Source organism: Arvicanthis niloticus, chromosome 12 (assembly GCF_011762505.2).
Source record: "Arvicanthis niloticus isolate mArvNil1 chromosome 12, mArvNil1.pat.X, whole genome shotgun sequence".
NCBI lineage: Eukaryota > Metazoa > Chordata > Mammalia > Rodentia > Muridae > Arvicanthis > Arvicanthis niloticus.
Genome location: NC_047669.1, coordinates 48,693,451 through 48,713,474, shown reverse-complemented (window position 1 = coordinate 48,713,474; position 20,024 = coordinate 48,693,451). Strand labels below are relative to the sequence as shown.

Genomic DNA, 20,024 nt, shown 5'->3' with positions numbered 1-20,024 from the left:
GACAGACATTGCATATTTGCTCTGTGAATTAAAAAGATGGAAAGCTGGAAAATAGAAAAGATATGACTTGGAAAAAAGGAGGATTCGTGTGAGGGCAGAATGGACAAGGTAAACAGTAATGGTGGACATGCATATAATCAGAGCATCTTATAGACATATTCAGAATATATAATAAAGCACATTATTTTATAGAATTAGTATACACTAACAAAAGCATCTTAAAAAAAAAAAGAACTTGTAAAAAGAACTTATTAGCAGTTCTTTAACCAGTCTTGAACTTAAAATCTGATTCTGATGAGATTCTCATGGAGACCCAAGCCTCTCTAATGTCGTTCAATATCTATTGAAGGGATCCAAGGTGCTCCTGCTACATTATCTTCCATTCACCCAGAGAAAACTTGCTGAGGGCTAGGATGCTGTCCTCACTGCTAGCTTAAGTATCTGTGCACTGAATAACAATGGAATCCCTCTAGGACACAAGGTCCTACTGCAGTGTGCAAGGTGTGTTCTCATCACAGAACCCAAGCAAATTCACTTCTTGCAGTAGCAGCAGTGGAGCGTCTGAAAACTTAGATCCCTTTTGCATTACAGGTGTGGTCTTTCCTATAGCTTCACTTAATACAGTCTGTTCCAGGAGGCTTGTTATCAAATTGCTGTTTCTGATTGCACGAGTCCAAGTCTGCCATCTGAAAATATGCTCAAGCCTGAGGTCTGCAGCTCCTCACATTTCAAGCTGGTTCCTATTGCCTTCTTAAACTGGAGAAGAAAACCTATTTGAGTTGTACATTTTCAGAACATCTTTGTATCTCTTGAAGGCAATGTCACTAAAAGAAACAGCAGCAGTTCGAGACATTCTTAATATGCTTGTTGAGGTGGTATAACCTTGGACTTTATGGCTGTCACTGACAAGATTTGTTGTACAATATGCTGAAGGTAAAACCAAGATGGTCAATACAATAGTGAGGGAAATGACTTCGTTCTACGCTGAGTGTTATAAATCTCAACTTCCTCTGTAATTCTTTCCACCATATTTCCTAAATAAGTAGCCATATATTTATGTTGACACATATTTGTAAGGGACAGGGGCTAGAGCAGTGCGATTTGAAACACAGGGAAGTGAGTATTAAGAATTATGTAAAGGAATAAAAATGTGAAATAAATGTTAACGTTGATCTGAAATGAGTATCGAATGCCAGGCTTTATGCCTATAGGCAGCATCTCATTTAAATAGATGATGCCAGGGAACAAAGTTGGCGTCACCAACAGAAGGAACATGGGCTGCAACACGCAGGCTTGGTTTATAAGGCAGATTTCTAAAAATTCACTTTAGATCATAGGAGGTGCTGGAATGTAAGAGAGGAGAAAGTACATCTCTGTGATAGGGTTTTCCCGGAAAGATAAATCTACAGTCATCCCGAGGATGCAACTCTATCGTGGTTGGGTCCACCTTTGAACAGTAGGTATAACTCTGCCCAAGAAAGTCTGTCCTCTTATTTGCTCCCAATGGGGACCTGTTTAAATCCTGCAAAATGTCTACCTTCCAGGAAACAGTCACATTCCAAGGTCAAGATAGATTTGTGCAGTTCGTGTCAGGCTGATGAAGCCCCTGTGAAGGGCTATGAAATACAAGTCTGGAAAGAAAGAAAAAAGGGCGGGGGGGGGGGGGGGAGATGCAAACAACAGCAAAACAACAAAGGTCAAATACCGTTTCAAGGTCACATCCCCGGGAAAGCAGTGGAGCTGTATTCCAAGATGTCTCTGGCATAAACCACCTGCACTACTTTAAAAAGAAACTAAATCAACCTTGAATTCAGTACCTTATCTCCTGCCCTCCTTCCTTTGCCCCCAACTCCAATTCCTTTCCAAGAAATGCCTACTTTGTGAAATTATGAGTTAACAGATCTTCCGGGCTAAGGCACTCTCCAAAACTGTTGGCTTTTTAAAAAGGTCTATGTGCACCCGTCACCTGACCCTCGTTTTATTTCCACCCATCCATAGAGGTTTTTAAACGCAAGTGAAGGAAGAAGTCCTTCCAAGGATGAAAAGTTAAGGGAAACAAGATCGTTTTCTTTAAGCTGTTTGCAGAAAGGTGGTTCGCGTCATTTCCAGATTCTCCGAACAGATAATCTCCAAGGTATCAGTGGAGTTAAACGGACGGGACTTTTTCCCTCCCCCTCCCTTCTCCAAGCAGCAGTCCAAGGGGAGGGAGGGGACGAAAGAAGAGACTAGGAGGAGGAGGAAAAGTGGAAGAAGCTAAAAGAGAAGGGTGCTGAAGGGAGCCCCGGGGCGTCGGCCCTCGGGTGGACTGGCGTCTGGAACTCGCCCTGGAGCTGCACCTCAAGCTGCAGCACGCAGTCAGCTCGCGGCCCAAGAGCAGCCCGGACGCGCTGCTGTCGCCCAGGCACGACCGCGGCGGCGGGCTAGGGACCAGAGCCCCTGAGCTTCGCTCGGTAAGTATGTGGAGCTGCCCTGGGCACTGGAGAGCGCGCGGCGGGCGGCCGGAGGCGCGGGATGGAGAAGCCTGGCAAGCCCTAGGGTCCGGGCCCCGGAGGCGGAGGTGGGGAGGGGTGGTGTATGACAATTCCTTCCCGCGGCTACTTTGATGGAACCGCACAAAACTGAAGCTCGCAGTCTCTGCTTCCCTAGGGCTAACTTTGGGGGGAAAGGCAAGATCCTGGGTGGAGCAGGTGGTCCTCAGTGCGTGGAGGGACCCGGTCTGAGACCCTGGGGGAGAGGTGTGGGTTCCAGACGGTGATGCCAACATCCTAATTAGGGTGCAGGTATCAAGTGAGCTTGCCAAGAGTAGAAGCTAAGATATGCAGAAACCCAACTAGAGGTCAGGAGTGTCATCGATTCCATCACTTGGTCATATCTGGAGATGGATCTACAAGAAAATGATAAGATCTGTATAGGAGTTCGGGAGGGTGTAGACAAGAAAGCATTTGCAGTTTTCCAACTTAACTTTCTGTGGATGGGGTCGCTGACGTAAAGCACCAAGCAGACCCTCACCTCTCTCCACAAAGTCCCTAGCTGCTGCAGGGGCTTGCCTAGGAAAGACTTACTGGTCTCTTCTTGTTTACAGGCACCAATAGGCAGTGAAAAGGAAGGGATGGCAGAATGAGGGGCCATGCTAATGTTCCATTTCTGGTGCTTGTACCTGAAAGGTGCTGAAAGAACCTCAGCTGCATGCCAAAAAAGTGAAGGAATGAAAGCAAGGAGAGGAGCAAGCATATGCCCAGAGGTTGGAGGTTAGGCTGCCTTCGGTGTAGAATTTGGTTTGGCCACGGGGTAGGAACACAACTGAAATGTACTGCCATGCATTTGAGGAAAACACTGAGGTAGAGGCTTGGTTTCCTCCTGTAGCTAAGGACCCCAGTGATCAATAGAGGATGATGACGAGATGAAGGGTGGCGATTTAAGAAGGCATAAACAGGTAGCCGGCCCAGCCCTCAAGTTTTTCTGGAGGACCTAAATCATTGTCATTCACCTGCATTTTAAAGATGCTAGTGCCCAGACCCCACCCCCAAAAATATGTTTCCAAATGAATTATGTTTCTATCATATATATATATATATATATATATATATATATATGCCTGGATTTGGTGATCAACAATATGGCGATATTCACATTTGATTTGCCCTAAATGTCTGCTTATGGGGAGACAGACGGAACTTGGCTGACTTCCACTTAAGGAAAGGCAGTCCCACACAGCTGAGGGAGACTGAAGAAGCAGCCCTTCTCTATGGCTTTCAATTACTCCCCCGTCTCCCCACTCTGTAAACTTAAGGGCAAATGCTACTATCGCTGCCTCCAGCTTTTTTCATCTTGCCTTCATCCATCTCACTCAAACCTACCTGCTCAACTTCAGTTCCCTCAGGAAAATGGTGACTCGCTGAGCTCGTTCAAAGGTGGTCTACTCATCTTTGTGTAGGGTGTTCTTCAAGGAACTAAGATGTTTCTGGACAAATGTCATACCTGCCTGGTATTAGTCACGAGTTTCCAGATGTACCATATAACTTAGTTTCTCGTTTTTATCCAAGAAATTTTAGTAAAAAATTCCACGCACTCCTTAGTTAATGTGTCATTTGTTCACGCTTCATCCACTTAGACTTATTGAAGAGCTAATGGCTGTGTGTGCTACAGAAGCTGTTTCCTTCTGACACTAAAAGACCGAGGGTTTTGTCTATTAGGATGGAGATGTAAGGAACAGTGCAGGGTTTGCCTCTTGCTTCCTCAGGGGCCCTCCATGCAGCACACTGAACAGGCTCCTTTAATTCTTTAAGATAAACAAAACCACTCAGCTGCTTTTTTCAGGAGTTCTTAGATCTGTTGTTCTTATAAATACAGAACTGATCACAACAGCTCATCTCTGTAAGTAAATGTCTTGTTTTCACATAAAGTTTGGTGAATATAATTTTTTGACAGGCTTCCAACATTGTAGCATCTTCACGGAAAGTACAGAGACATTGAAAGTTCTCTTCTAGTGAAAGTGGCCACTTCTGAAACTGTTAGCTGTCACTGAAACAATTTCAAGGATGTTTGAAGGACACTTTCTTGGATATTACTACAAAACTAACAATATAAAACACGGCAGACATGTTTTCCTTTTTCATTTTTTTTATGTGAATGGATGTCTGCTCATAATGGGCATGTGATACTCACAGAGGACAGAAGAGAGCATCTATTCCCTGAGACTGGATTAACAGATCATTGTAAGCTGCCACGTAGGTGTTACGAATTGAACCTTAAGTCCTCTGGAAGAGCAACTAGTGCTCTTAACTGCTGAGCCATCCCTCAAGTTTCTGAACATAATATTTTCAAATCGATGGCAGGATTCTCTTCTTCATTGTCAATTTCATAAGTGGGAGTGATGCTTTTACAGCAGAAAAATGTGATGCAATGATTGCTATCAGATCATGTGATCTCTACAGAGGTATCTATAGTTATCCAACATAGACCCACATAGAATCTTGGTCCTGTGCCAAAACAGAAATGATCCAGCCACTTGAAATCATAACAAGAAATGTTTCAGAGCCAAGGGAGGCATACAGATTGGCCAAAATAACATCCGTGAGTACACCTGAGTATTTAAGAGCTGAGACTCTTTGGATCTGACAACCTCCCAATTCTTTCAGGGTCTTATCTTCCCTCAACTGTGATTTGTGCCCTTTTAACACACAATATGGAATTCCCTTTTGTTTCTGTGTATGTGGGAAGATATAAAGGGTTTTTGGTTTGGTTTGGTTTGGTTTGGTTTGGTTTGGTTTGGTTTGGTTTGGTTTTCTGCAGGATGTGATTTAGCAGGATACCATTACTATGACACAAAGAAGCTCATCCGTGGGGAGGTAGAGCCTGCAAGGAGGTGATCAAAATTGCTTTGCATAGTCTTTAGCCAGTGGTAACAACAGAAATCGGTGAGAAGCAGTAGAATTTTGATGTATTCAGAGATAAAAGAAGCAAGAGTTGACAGGTTGATGCGGTTGGTGACAGAAGGAGAGGAATCAGAGTTCCTGCCTAGGTGTGTAGGTTCAGGCTCTGGGAGAACGCAGTTGCTGCTGAGCCGCAGGGGAGACTGACTGGAACAAAGGAGTTCCATGTGGTTTATGGACATCTTGACGGAAGCTTCATGGGGTAGTTGGGACAGAGCACAGGGGAAGAGTTAGAGCTAAAGATGAAAATATGAATCACCTATACGTAAATGACATTGAAAACACTGGGAACCTCTGAGAAAACAGGAAAAGATATTTAGATGATCAAACAATCTAGAATACTCCAGAACACTGAAAACTGTAGGGGCAAAGGAAGGGAATCAGGGAGCAGCAATCAGAAGATTCAAGAGAATTGCAGAAATGTGTGAGACCAGAGACATCATAAGAAAAGAGTACACTAAGAAGGAAGAAAGGTCTTTTTAGCTATGTCTAGGACTATGTAAGGAATCAGTGACATGAGGACACAGAGTTACTTGAGAACGTAAATGACCCTCGGGTTAGTCAACTTTCCATGTCTGTATCAAAATAACTGAGAAAAATGAGTTTTCAGAGGTTTCAGTCCCTGATGGCTGAGCCCTGTGTCTTTGGGTTTGTGATAGTACCACAGTGCATCCATCACTGAGGGTGGGAGCTGTTGGCATTTAGTCTAGGCTCCGCCCCACAGTTACCTGGCAACAGCCAGGTGTGCCTGACTCACTATAAAAGGGGCTGCTTGCCCCTTCCTCTCTCTCTTGCTCTCTTGCTCCCCCTCTCTCTCCATTCCTCTCCCCCTTCTCTCACTCCACATGCTCATGGCCAGCCACTCCTCTCTCCTCTCCTCCCCTCTTCTCTCCTCCCTCTCCCCTCTCCCCACTTCCCTCTGCCTTTCTCTCAACTCCCCTGCCCATGACCTGAATAAACTCTATTTTACACTATACCATCCAGTATACCTCAGGTACCTCAGGGGGGGAAGAGATGTTTCAGCATGGGCCCACAGAGGTACCCCCTTCCCCCACACCATACCAAGTCTCCACCGATTATATCCCTTCCTTTCTCATCTTTTTATAAAACACAGCAGGAGCCCTTGTGGTAATGTGAAAGCAGACATGGAAAGAGGTTGGGCACCAATATCCCATTCAAGAAGGGCACACCACACCACTACTGACCTATCCTTCTCTGCCTACCTTCTCAAGGGTGTTCTGCCTCCCGGTAGCCCTCAAGGCATAGATATGTCTTGGGAGACATTCAAGATTCAAACTATATCTCAGCTGCGACAGGGTGGCTTTGAGTTGAAGCCTAACCCATAGAGAACTTGAGATCAGGCTAGGGTATACAAGGATATTAGCTTTGAAAAAAGAATCTCACACCCTAGTCCTTTTTATTTTCTTAAAATTTTTGAAACTTTTATATATGAGTACTGTGTTTACATTGTTTCCATCCCTCTCCCACCCCCTTCCCCTTACAGCACTTACAGGGGTGTTCATATGAGTTATTTCAGTCAAAATTACAATGATGATGATTAAATATTGATTCACAACATTGAACAAAAGTTGTAAACCTACTGGTTCTAACTCCAGGAATTTTTCTTTGGCATGAAGTTATATTTTGGTAAATTAATATATTTTTAAAGTTGAGCAAACAATTGAAAAAAGCATAAATACCTCTAAATAAAAGGGCTTAATAAATAATTAATATTTATTCAGTGAAAAACTAGCCAGCCGTTAAAATTACTAAGGCAGCTTTCCATGTATCAAAATAAAAAAAATCTTCCAAATATATTCAACATGAAGAAAAACAATCAGACTTTGTGGCTTATTACTAACAACGAAAAATGCAGTTATACATGAAAACTTGTCAACAAATCCAGAGGCATCAATGGTTCCTTGGAGGGTGGAAGGGGATATCTGTGGGAGAGTAAGTGGAAACTGAGGATCAGGGGAAGGGGGCTTTTGTTTTGTTTGCTTTTGTTTTGTTTTGTTTTTCTGTATCACAAACATTCAAATGAATCCCATCTATTTTATGATTTTAAAAAAAGTTCTCTCCATGTCTTCAATAGCCCACGAATGGTTCCAGGGTGTGTTTTTCAGTCTCCATACATTTGTCCAGTTTCTGTTGCACTTAACTTCTAGTCTTATTACACTTTATATTTCTTTGTTTGTTTCCATCCCATACACTGCCCCCTTCCAGGTCCGCCCCTCACAGAGTCCATCGTCTTCACCTCTGAGAAGGTAGGGTCCCCATGGGTAGTCTAGTTTAACTGTCCGCTGAAAAGCTCTACCCAGAAGCTGACTGAAACAGATGCAGATACCCACAGCCAAAGATTAAATGGAGGTCAGAGACCCTTATGGGAAGAATTTGAAGAAGGGCTGAAGGCCCTGAAGTGGATGACAACCCCATAGGATTAACCAACAGTGTAGTGTCAACTAACCTGTTCTTCTGGGAGCTCCCAGAGACTAAACCACCAACCAAAGAGCATACACAGGCTGGACAGAGCCTCCCATGCCCACCCCCACCCTGGCACATAGGCTGCCTTGTCTGGCCTCAGAGAAAGAGGATGCACTTAATCCTACAGAGACTTGATGCTCCAGGATGGAAAGATACCTAGGGGGCTTGTGTTTTGTTCAGTTTTGTTTTCTTTTTAGTTATGGGGAGTGAACACAGGAACATGTACTTGCTAGGCAACCGTTCTGCCCCTGCGCGCAACAATTAATGCCTTTGAATTATAGGCACACAGTTACTTATTCAAAACCCTAAATAAAATTTTATGCATAATTCTGAAACATGTCATTTAAACTAATAAGAGGAAAGGAAAAGATGTGGTGGTGAAAAATGAATACTATATATAGAAGAAATCTTTGAAGAGTTTTCAAAAGGTAGATTAAAAGGTAGCTGGAGGGAGCCATGGAGGTTCAGTTTTAAAATGGGAGTTGTTAATGCCCAAATTAAACTACAACAGAAGGAACAACTGACTTTAACAATAATAATAAGAACAACAACGGCCAAGCAGATTCCAGGCTGTAGGGATGATATTCCAGGCATTTGTAAGAGAAAGAGCTACCATGGCTAGGAACATTGAGAAAGGCACTTATTAGAAACCTTCAGACATGAACCTGGTTTTTGGCCAGCATGCCACATGGCCAATCTCATTGCAGCCTAGGTTGTTTGTATAAATTACTATGATCAGGACTCCATAAAATCTCCACTTCCAATGTTATTCTTCCATAAGCCTGTCATCCAGGTTTTTCTTACCCTTGCTTGGCACCCCGCACCCCCCCCCCCCCCCGCTGTCCAGCAGCTTGTGGGCTCATTAGAGATTTAGTTGGTTTACTTAGCTCCTTTTCTCAGGTCTCCTTCACCCTTAGCAGGATTCTGCTGTTCTTCTGGCTGAGGGGACTGAGCATCCTCAGGCAGGCATCTCCCTCACCACTTCCTGCCCCTGTCAGTTCATCTGCTAAACTGTTTTCCTTCCTCCTTCCTCTAAATCTCCCTCTTCTCTCTGTTCCAAGTCCCATAATCATCTTTGAGGAGACTTCAACACCCTCCAAACTTCAGTGATCCCACTGTGTAAGTGTATTAATAACATGGTCTCTCTCCCTCTCTCTCTCTCTCTCATGCTTAAACCACTCAAACAAGCAGAGAACCTTCATATGATGTTAAAACCTTCTTCAGCTACAATCCTAGTCAGTCTTTTTTTTTTTTTTTTTGTCAGCCAGCTTAGAATATAAGAAACTAATTCACAATGTGCCACCATCTTACTATCAATTTCTTTGTCACCACTGTTTGGTTTACACTCCCACCACCCCCACGAAACCTTGTCTCCTTGGACTGCTTAATGAAATTTTAAAAAGCTAACCATCAGAAGTTCTCCCACAGGCTCTGAGATCTAATCTCTTCCTTTCCGGTAGAAATGGCGCCATCCCAATCCACTTCCTACACTGCTTCTCCGTGCCTCAGTGGCCATGATCTATAACTGCCCATTCTACTCAGTTTGTGTTCTCTTTTAGTCAATGATCTTTTTTATTGGATTTTTTATTTATTTACAGTACAGATGTCATCCCCTTTCCTCATTTCCCCTCCCTAGAACCCCCTATCCTAAACCCCTTCTTCCTTTATGCTTTTATACCACTTTGATTACATACATGTAATAAGGTCAGTTCTAGGTTGAGGATCTAGCAATACAATAGATGCAAATAGTCGAGGAACAAGCAATACAATAAACACAAATAGTCAAAAAAAAAAAAAAAAAAAAAAAAAAAGCAAGGCATTAAACCCAGTTACATGAACACTCCCCTAATCACTGTTTCTAAAAGCTTATCAGAATGTTGGTCAATGATCTTTAAGAATTAAAAAAGCAAAATTTCAAGAGAATCAAAACGCACGTGTGCACACACACACACATACACACACACACACACACACACACACACACACAACTATTGTGTCTCTTTCCAGAGGATAAAGATATTTGCAGGAAATTTCAAATGATGAAAAGACTCTCTAAATCCATTCTATAGAGTGAGAAGGAGCTCTCACTGAGATCATTTCAAAAAAAAAAAAAAGAGTACCAGCCACTATGATTTCACTCACTCCAAATAAAATGCTGACTACTAATTAATCTGAATGTGAGGATAAGCCCTGCCTCAGCCTTCCAAATGCTGGGCTTACAGACGTGCATCACCATGCCACCTGCTGCTGCTGCTGCTGCTGCTGCTGCTGCTGCTGCTGCTGCTGCTGCTGCTGCTGCTACTGCTGCTGCTGCTGTTTTGGTTGTTGTTGTTTGTTGTTGTTGTTGTTGTTATTGCTGTTGAAGACAGGGTTTCTCTGTGTAACATCCCTGGCTGTCCTGGATCTTGCTCTGTAGACCAGACTAGCCTCAAACTCAGAGACTCTCCTGCTGCTGCCTCTCAAATACTGGGAATAGAGGTGTGTGCCACCACTGCCCACTCGCCAAGGCTATTTTTAATTGTATATTTCTATTTTATTATTATTTAATTTTATTTATTTACATTCCAGCCATTGCTCCCCTCCAGGTACGCCTCCCACAGCTCCTCAGGCCATTCCCACTCCCCCTTGCTTCCGAGAGGGTGTTCTTCCCCACCCTCATCTTCCTTCCCTGGGTCCTTGAGTCCCTCAAGGATTAAACTCATCTTCTCCCACTGAGGCCAGACCAGGCAGACCTCTGTTAGTAGTCCTCAGTAATAGTGTCAGGCCTTGGTAGCTCCCAATAAGATGGATACCAAGTTGGGCTGATCACTGGACAGACTTTCCTTCAGTCTCTTCTCCATTTTTGTCCCTGCAGTTCTTTCAGATAGGAACAATGGGTCAGAAATTTTGACTATGAGTTGGCTACCCTGTCCCCCCACTTAGAAGAGCCCTATCTAACTGTGGGAGGTGGACTCTTCAAGTTCCCTCTCCCCACTGTTGAGTATTTTGGCTAAGGTCACCCCCATTGAGTCCTGAGAGTCTCTTACCTTCCAGGTCTTTGGGACTTTCTAGAGGATCCACCCACTTACCACCCCTAGAAGCTGCATATTTCCATCCATTCTCTTGGTCCTCTGGACTTCCTCCCACCCCTATATGTGATCCTGCCCACTCTTTCCCCTCCCCCTCCACACTCCACCTCAGGTCCCTCCCTCCCTCTAACTCTCATGATTATTTTGTTAGCCCTTCTAAATGGGATTGAAGCATCCTTACTTGAGCCTTCCTGCTTGTTAAACTTCTTACAGTCTGTGGGTTGTATCCTGGGTATTCTGTACCTTTGGGGTAATAACCACTTATCAGTGAATACATACCATCGTTTGGGGTTTGGGTTACTTCACTCAGGAGGAGATTTTCTAGTTCCATCCATTTGTCTGCAAAATTCACGATCTCCTCGTTTTTAATAGCTGAGTAGTTCCCCATTGTGTAAATGCACCACATTTCTGTATACATTCTTCTGTTCAGGAATATCAGTGTTGTTTCCAGCTTCTGGACATTACAAATAAGGCTGTTATGACCATAGTGGACTATGTGTCCTTGTGGTATGGTGAAGCATCTTTTGAGTATATGCTCAGGAGTGGTATAGCTGGGTCTTCAGGTGGAACTATTTCAGTTTTCTGAGAAATTGCCAGATTGATTTCGAAAGTGGTTTTATCAGTTTGCAATCTCACCAGAAAAGGAGGAGTGTTCCTCTTCCTCCACATCCTTGCCAGCATATGCCATCACTTAAGATTTTTATCTTAGCCATTCTGATTGGTTTAAGGTGGAATCTCAGGGTCATTCTGATTTGCCTTTCTCTGACGACTAAGAATGATGAACATTTCTTTAATTGTTTCTCAGCCATTCGAGGTTCCTCTGCTGAGAATTCTTTGTTTAGCTCTGTACTCCATTTTTAATTGGGTTATTTGGGTTTGGGGAGGTTAACTTCTTGAGTTCTTTATACATTTTGGATATGAGGTCTCTATAGGATGTAGGGTTGGTAAAGTTATTTTTTCCAATCTGTGGGTTATCAATTTGTGCTATTGACTGTGTCCTTTGCTTTACAGAAGCTTTTCAATTTCATGAGATCCCATTTATCAATTGTTGATCTTAGAGCCTGAGCCATTGGTGTTCTGTTCAGGAAATTTTCCCTGGTGACCATGTGTTCAAGGCTCTTTCCACTTTCTCTTCTATTAGATTCAGTCAGTGTATCTGGCTTTATGTTGAGGTCCTTGATCCACTTGCACTTGAGCTTTGGGCCAGGTGATAAATATGGATCTATTTTCATTCTTCTACATGCAGACCACCACTTAGACCAGCAGCATTTATTGAAGATGCTTTCTTTTTTTTCCACTGTACATTTTTGGCTTCTTTGTCAAAGATCAAGTTTCCATGGGTGTGTCTGTTTATTTCTGGGCCTTCGATTCTATTCCATTGATTGACATGTGTGCCTCTGTACCAATACCTTGCGATTTTTATCACTATTGCTCTGTAGTGCAGCTTGAGGTCAGGGATGGTAATTCCCACATAATAATTTTATATTTCTGATTAAGATATCTCAGGTGCTGATAGAAATTGTTTTATAGTTTTCATAACAGAGTCTTAATTTCTCCTTAAACTTAGTAATTTTTGATATATAAATAAAAAATAAAATCTCTACTATTGTTATTAATGGAAAACTGATACTACTGAGAACAAAGTATAAGAAAGAAAAACATATTACTTCTGTTGGTTTTATTTATATATTTAGTATCAGCTAAAAGTCTTGAAATTAAACTTGACCCCCCCCCACATTTTATTATCATAAAAAAGGAAAATTAACAGAAAATAAAAGTGTTTTAACAAACTGAAAGCATAATGCAAAAATTAAGAAAACTCAAAAGAGAGTAAGTTCCCGGGTTTCCAACAGTGTCAGTGCTGTGACAAGTATTTATCTACACTGAGTAGCACCAATGATACATGTCTTACATTTGAATAAAGTGGCCCATCTTCTGTCTGTCTACCACAAACCTCATTAAGTTAAAACCACTGGAGATCAGCATGTGGACAGACTGATGACCCCCAAGCCCAGCCTATGGGTTCAGAATTATACTCCCCTGACTCGTTCAAGCATTTTAGCCACTTGTACCTCATCAAAGAGACTCCCAGATTCCCTCCTTCCCACACCCCCAAATTCAAGTCAGCCAGTCTACCTCTATGCCTTCTGAATCTCCTTTACTTTCCTAACCCATTGCTGAGTTCAACTCAACACACCTGGATGCTTTTACCACCTTTCACAGTCACTGTGCCTACACCCCTTATGTCATTTTTCCATATTTCCACCAAATGAATTTGAGGATTAATTTTGATCCATGTTTACAATATGTACCTGCACTACCTTGCTGGACCATCGAGTGTATCTCAAAGACAGAGTTCCTCTGCCCTGTAGGGCTCCCTAAATTTCTCATTCAGCTCCATTGACTGTCATGCCAAACTTTCAGTCATGTGTCTGACCCAAGTTGTCTTTTTTTCCTTCTCTGAGCACTTTCTTCACTAGCCTCCTGTCTGTGAATCTCTCCTGGGCTTCTGTGTTGTGCTATTTATCTTTGATTTGTTTATGTGTCTCTTCTCTCCAGCTAGGCCAGTGGGTTCCTGTAGGGAAGGACTGAGCCTTTTGATCTTAGCCTCAGATGGGATGAGCCACTGAGCTACTCATAGTGTCAAAGAAAACCTGCTCGGGGATCTGTCAACAAACTATATCACTGAGTGTGTCACAGCCACCCTAGGGTGGGAGTGAGTTTCTAGAAAACTTCTCGCATTTTCTCTTTCTCTGTGCAGTGGTGACTGTCGCTATGACATTTCAGCTCTTTCAAACTCTTTCATAAAATTAAAAGGGAAAAAAAAAAAACCAAAACAGAAGTTTTGTCACACAGTCTTCTGTGCCTAACATTTCCAAGCCAGATGGCCAGTTCTTTTATATAACAAAACCTTAAGGGAAGGAAATTTTATAAATTCTCAATAACCCATTTTACTGTTGACAGCCTTTATTTCACATCTATATGTGAAATACTTTTATTTCACATATAGATATGAAATATATTTATTTTTATTTCATATATATGAAGCTGAGATTGCTATAGTTATTCCAATCTTTTTTTTTGTTCTAACCTTTTTAAAATGGGAATTGAAGGCTACCGTTTTAACAACAATAGTTCATCTGTTTGGAAATATTCACAATATTAAACAAAATATTTCTATTAAATAAAAAATAATTAATACACATCTTTTACAAATATCTTTCTATGTCACCCAGAAATCTCTGCCTATAGTTAAGCTTCTTTGTTTTGTTTGTTTATTGCTTGGTTGTTTTGTTTTGTTTTGTTTTTAGTTTTTATTGGGCCTATGTGAACTTCACATCATGCACCCCAATCCTACTCATCTTCCCCTCCCCTGATACCATGCTCCACCCTTGCCATCTCCCCCTAACAAAGAAGAAAAACTGGTGTGGAAGATGCAGTGTGTCACAGAGTGTTCCACAGAGTACCCTTCTGTCTGCACTTCTCTGCTTGCGAATGTTAATAACAGTGACCTGTTGGTCTGGTCCAAGGCCTCTGGCTTCTGCTACTCTATCAGTACTGGAACCTCACTGGGACTCCTCTCAGATACCCTGTTCTTGCCCTGTGTCAGGGAGGTCCTGTAATTTTGGATCTATAGGACCAGCCCCTTCATGCACTGCAGCACTTCATCAAGAGGGTAAATGTTGGAGTATGCCAATTTAAAAGTCTGGATCTGGACCTGAGTGGTATCTGAGCAGCCAGCCTGCCAGCTCTCTCACCCACATATCCTCAGGGCCATCTCATCACCAACCCCTGCAACCTGGACCAGCTCTATCTTGCTGCCCAGGCAAGGTACAAAGTCCATGTGTTGCAGCCAGTGAGGGACAGGACAGTTCTCCAGCTCTCATGACCCCAGGGCCAGCTCTACCACATGCCAAAGATGGCAAGGGATGAGGGAGGGAAGGACGGCCTCTTTCCTTCCTCTGAACCACCGCCCAGCAGACAAGAGGCAGGGCTGGATCTCCTGTGCTCAGGCACTCAGAGCTGGCTCACCTGCAAACCCCACATCCAGTTCGAGTCAGCAGCTGTGTCTGTCTAGCCAAGGACTCCTCATTCGTTATCACTCTGCTTGAAGTGAAAGAAGAGTGTCTTCTCCTTTCCCTTTTGTAACTAAGTCTGGGTTGCACGTGATGGGGCATTTTTATTTTTGACAAGAGAAGTCCAGAATTCATGTGGTCAAAGAACCATTCTCTGAAACTCATCTGTGGCTCACCCTTCTTTAGTGCCTGATTTAGTTCAAATGATAACCATCAATTCTATTGAGATATAAGAAGAAATTAATTTTTGTCTTATAGTTGTAATCTTAGAAAGAGCCTTTGAATGAAGGGTTAAAATCTGGACAAAAAAAAAATGTGTAAAAGAAATTTATCAAGACTAACCTCAATTGATTCTATGCATTTCCTTCCCTCCCTGGGATCTTCTAACATCAAAACTAAATACAAATTCTTTTTGAACATCATTGCTACCCTCAAACCCTAAGGCTATAGAAAAGAATCTGTTAAAATTGCTGTATTATTTTAAAAGCACATAAATTAATCACATCGTTTTTAAATTGTAAATAGGCAAATACTACAGAGATTAAAGAAGCTCATACTAAAACCAATGTCACATTCAAGAATATGATGTTTGTCTGGAAACAACAAATCTGCTGTAATATATGAATATTGCAACACATATAAATATGTAAAATTCATATTGAAAGGTAAGGAAGTATGTGCTTTATGAGAGCGCAAGCTTTAGTTTATCTGTGGAATACAGAAGTAGTATCAGATCCCTGTAGGATGAAATTTAAAAGTGCCAGTGTTTTCTAACCCGACCAGCTCCCAAATGATTGAGATGGAGATCTATTGATTTATTCGACAAGCTTCAAGCACAATAACTATGCAGATATTCCTAATCCTCTAGGGTACCTAGCTAATTCCCGGCTACATGCCCTGAGTTACTTGCACTCAGTCTCTCCTTGGCTTGCTCTGCTGTAGCTCTCTGCCCTCATGGAGACCTCCCTTGGTGAGTCCTCCTCTTGCCCGATCTCATGATGACCATCTTCTTCCTCCACCTCATGGCCCTGCTCCTTGATCCTCACCTGTCTCTTTTCTCTTGGCTCTCCTCCTTCGGACCCCTGGCTGAGCTCGGAAGTCCAGCCTTTTTGCCTCCTCTGTCCAGTCATTGGCTGTTCAGTCATTTATTAATTAATCAAAGATAACCAGGGAGCGTTCTTTACACCACACTGATACAGGAGATTTTTCCATATTCATGACAATGTCCATGCACAGACAGTGACTAGATCTTGGGGTACAGAAACTACCACCTGAATACACAGTGCATAAGACCAACCCTCAACAGATTCTCCATCACATAGAAGGGAAGGCAGCCCTCTGAACTGGACACAAAATAACTGAGTAACTACAAGAAGAATTTGGAATATCCTACCTATGAATCCAGGAGTACAGTCATAATATCATAAGAAAATCATATTTGGTGGGATTCAAAGCAGCCTTTAAATACACTATTACATTTTATCATCCCAACAGAACAGGCTTAATCATGTTCATTTTGCAGAAGAGGGGCATGATTCCAAAGAGATTACTTCACAGGTGAGGACTGACAAATGGTTAAACTTGGCGCACAATTTATCATTTCAACTTGGTCCAAACACCTTTTAACTATAGCTCTACATTGTAGCCTTTGAAACTAGGAAATGCATTGTCCTCAAATTCCGCTTCCATATGTGTTTCATTCAGTCAGTTGTCATACTTAAGGTACTCATGGAGCACTAGAACAATGTTTCACTCAGTGAGTTCACATTACAGTCATGACGACCTTAGTCCTGCTCACAGAACTGGGGGTGGGGGGTGGGGGGGTCTGTGTTTTGTTTTGTTTTGTTTGTTTTGTTTGACAGTGTAGTGAAATAGTTTGTAATCTCAGCAGTGGGTAGGGCAGAAACTGAAAGATCCCTGGGGCTTGCTGCATAGCTAGTCTATCATGTTTGGTGAGTTCCTGGCCAAGGAGACATTGTCAGAAAGAAAGAGAGAGAGAGAGAGAGAGAGAGAGAGAGAGAGAGAGAGAGAGAGAGAGAGAGAGAGAGGTGCCTAGCCCTGCAAAACTTGATGTGCCAGGGTGGAGGGGTACTCAAGGGGGAACCTCCACCCTCTCAGAGGAGAAAAAAAGGAGGTATGGACTATGTGAATTGGGACAGGGTCGGGGGACAGCAACTGGGACGTAAAGTGAATAAATAAATTACTTAATGGATAAAAGAGCATCCTTATGGAAATTGAATATTCTATCTTTGTTTTGAAATGTTTGCTGGTGCTAAAAATTACATTCCTTTGAGACTACCGTTAACTTTTTATTGGATTACTTTTAAGGCTGAGAGCACTTTTATGATCATTTAAATATCTCCAGTTTGAATTATTGAACAGTGTTGGTTTGGTTTAGCAGTTTCTGTTGGTATTACTCTAGATACTTATGTTTTCCCCAAACCTTGATACAGTGTTGCCCAATTTTTGGAGCTCATTTTTTGAGACACAGTGAAAGGACCTAAGCTTAAATTACATCATTTAACTTTGTTTTTACTTTAGTTTTGTTTAATGTAAAATTTACAAAATTATGTCGGTATTTATGACACTCATTTTTATATTTCACACATGATTAACTCATATTTTAACATTTTTGTTTGAGGATAGCTTTCATCCATCCCTAGCTGGCCTCAGACTTGCTGTGTACCTGTGGTACTCAGGGAGGAACAGAACTGATTGAATACATAGATATAGATATAAACATATATGTATATTGAATGTTTATAAATATATATGTATGCACATATATATGCATATATACATACATACATACATTCCAGACGTTGTTTATTCCATGAGGATGGATGTTTCAGCTAGTCTCCACTATATGCTGGAATCCAGAAATAGTCTCTAATGTCAGTGTATGGTTCTAAGAGTGATTTGAAGACACTATTTTTTTAGGATTTGCTTATTTTTATTTGCAGAGTTTGAATGTTTGCCTGTGCATAGTATATGGACAATGTGTTGGAGGGCCGTCAAACACAAGACCAGGGTATCAGATTCCCTGGAATTAAGTTACAGATGACTGTGGGCTCCATGTGGATGCCTGGAACCCAGACTGGGTCCTCTGTAAGAGGACAAAGAGCTCTTCATCACTAAGCCATTTCTCTGGGCCAGAAACTGTTGTTTTCTGTTTATATATTTTCAACGGATGTTTAGTCTTTTTACATTTTGACTTGCATAATTCTGAAATAATAAAAATGAGCAAAATGCTTATCTAAGATTTCTTTTGTGCTCACACATGGATAGTTTTGAAAAGGCTCCATTACAAAAGACAGTGACACTGATTCTGAATTTTAACACTGAAGTCCAGCCTTAGACTCAATACTTGTCATCTCATTTTACATGGTTGAGCTACAGATGTACCATGTACATTAAAGTCACTTTCTGAAAAAAGTAAATAAATAAAGCAACTTTTTGGAATTGTACTTGCCTATTTTCCAGTGGACCTATTCATTCAGTTTACAGCCAGAGATGGGAATTTAGAATTCACAATGCAACTTCCTAGGTCAAATTGACTTCTTATCCAAGATTCATCTTGTCTAAGATTAGCTTAAATTAGTTTATTGCCTGCCTTTCTTTAAGATTGTCTAACATTTGTTGGCCTGAATTACTTTATTTTTGGATTTTTTTCATGCATCCAAGATAGCATTAAACTTTAGTTTTACTCAATCTGGATACAAAATTTGATCATTTTCCATTTTACTAAGTTAACTCAACTTTGCTTTTAACTAGTTACTATAGGTATCAGATTCCATTTCGCCCAGACCAAGCAACTTTTCAATGTTTTCTTTTTTTAAGGGGGAGGAGGAGGAGAAATGTGATTTCTTTATTCTCTTAGGTGAAAATCCATTTTGAAAATTTGTATGTATGATCAAATAGAATTTATATAGTTTCTTTTAGACATTAGTTCGGGTCCTTCCATTTTAAGTCTATGGATTCTGAACCGCCATAGCCTATGAAGATGTCGAAAGAACAGAGTTGCTGAAGCATCATTCTTAGCAAAATACCTTCATCCGTTGCATGTCCTGTAGCCGTCTTTCCCACATCTCACTCAGTGTGCCGAGTCTGTGACTCCAGACTACACATTTCTTCATTAACAGCTATCCAAGGCTCCCGCCAGGTAGCAAACCTAGGAATAATGCTCCCTTTTCCTCCCGTTTGATTTGGAGCTGTGGTTTCTGCGGTCAGAAGCGCCTGGTCGAGCTCCTAGAATGGCTACCACTTACAGCCCACACTTCATTCAGCCTTTCTTAGAAGATGCATTTAAAACTGTCAAATTTCTACCTCTGCACTAAACTGGCTCATAATATTCTGAGCAAAGCTTCCTGAAAATGTGGTCAAAAACTATTAGACCTAATTTCTTTGAGGATTCAGCTATTTCCTCCTTTGCTCACTTACAAGTTACTTCGGTATAAAATTAGATGTGTGAGGTACTATATATACAGTCTTGGAAAGTTCCATGGATTACAGCTTTTAACCCAGTTTGTCTACTACAAGGAGAAGGGAAGGTGGAAACTTCACACTGGAGTTCTTACTTGAAAATTTGAGCCAGTGTATGTGTCTATACTGAACTCGTGTCCTGAAACAAATTACAAATATTTCAGTAAGTCAGTCTTAATCTTAGAGCATTAAAACACCCTCTTGCTCTCTTCCAAATAAATAACAACTGTCTTTCTTTTTGGAAAAACTATTTTTTATTTTATTTTTAAGATTAGAATATAATTCCATTATCGTCCCCTTTCTTTTTCTTCCCACAAACCATCCTGTATATCACTCTTTGCTCCAAATTCCTTTTCCTTAATTGTTGTTACATGCATATATATATATAGATAGATAGATAGATAGATATATTCCTAAATATGAGTCACTCAGACTGTACAATTTAACACCTTTAAGTAAACTATGACTTTGTATCAACACTT

At 41.5% G+C, this 20,024-nt stretch overlaps 1 protein-coding gene across 1 annotated transcript in view; it reads left to right on the top strand.

The window, feature by feature from the left end:
- Positions 1-2,092: 2,092 nt before the first annotated feature.
- Positions 2,093-20,024, top strand: part of Htr1f (5-hydroxytryptamine receptor 1F) — a 145,873-nt gene continuing 127,941 nt past the window's right edge. The window contains exon 1 of the mRNA XM_034515630.2: positions 2,093-2,450. The gene's annotated coding sequence lies outside the window, so the exon portion shown is untranslated. The remainder of the gene's footprint in view (positions 2,451-20,024) is intronic.